The sequence below is a fragment of the Arachis hypogaea genome, chromosome 19 (genome assembly GCF_003086295.3).
Source record: "Arachis hypogaea cultivar Tifrunner chromosome 19, arahy.Tifrunner.gnm2.J5K5, whole genome shotgun sequence".
Classification (NCBI taxonomy): domain Eukaryota; kingdom Viridiplantae; phylum Streptophyta; class Magnoliopsida; order Fabales; family Fabaceae; genus Arachis; species Arachis hypogaea.
The window spans coordinates 154,381,508-154,382,405 of record NC_092054.1 but is presented as its reverse complement, the minus strand read 5'-3'; positions in this window follow the sequence as shown (position 1 = coordinate 154,382,405).

The following is an 898-nucleotide window of genomic DNA, read 5'->3' as shown; positions in this document are numbered from 1 at the left end:
CTTCTTTCCTGTCTTACTCTTACTTTTAGCATAGTTATATGACTTTCTTTATTGCAGGACCATTAACAGTAATTGATGTTTCTTCTCTAAGAGATGGATCAAAGGTGCGAGTGGCCTATCAAGTATAATATAGCTTATTTTCAAGTAAAATGTTCATGGCAACATTAAATTTGTTAACCTGTTAATTGCTTGATACAGGATCTTCCAAGAGCATATAGTGAGGACGCAGCATTGAAAGCATATCTAAAATGTGAAATTGTGCCATGTGACGAATTTGAAGAATGTCAGACATTTGGAATATAATTATTAATTTTTAGTTGGTTGGATTAGATTCAAGTAAATACAATTAAATTATGTTGGATGTTCATTTTATTAGGTATACGGATGGTTATTTTCATTGTTAAGTGGATGTTTGGTTGATAGTATTAGATTCAAGTAGATACAATTAAATTATACTGGATGTTTAGTTTAATAGGTATGTGAATGATTATTTTCATTTCAGGTGGATGTATGATTTTTTGTATTAATTAATTATTATGTACCTTATGTGAATATATAAAAAGTAAAATTTTCTTATATCATTAAGGAAATTAATTTTGTTAACCTGCATCTATGTGTGTGGTTCATGCATTTGCATCATTCAGATGATTATAATCCCTTTTAAAGTATAATATATTCGTGTCATCAATACTTGAAAGGTAATGAGAAAATGAAGGGTTAAATAGTTAATTTTTACCCTTTAGAACCCAAAGAAATAATAGAATAATAAAATGCATTAAACAAAATGAATAAGTTAGTTTTGTCATAAAATAGTTATCTTGCTATTGCTGCATGATCATTGATCACTAGTGAAATGTTCAATTCCAAATCATATTTTTAAATTAAATATACCAGATGT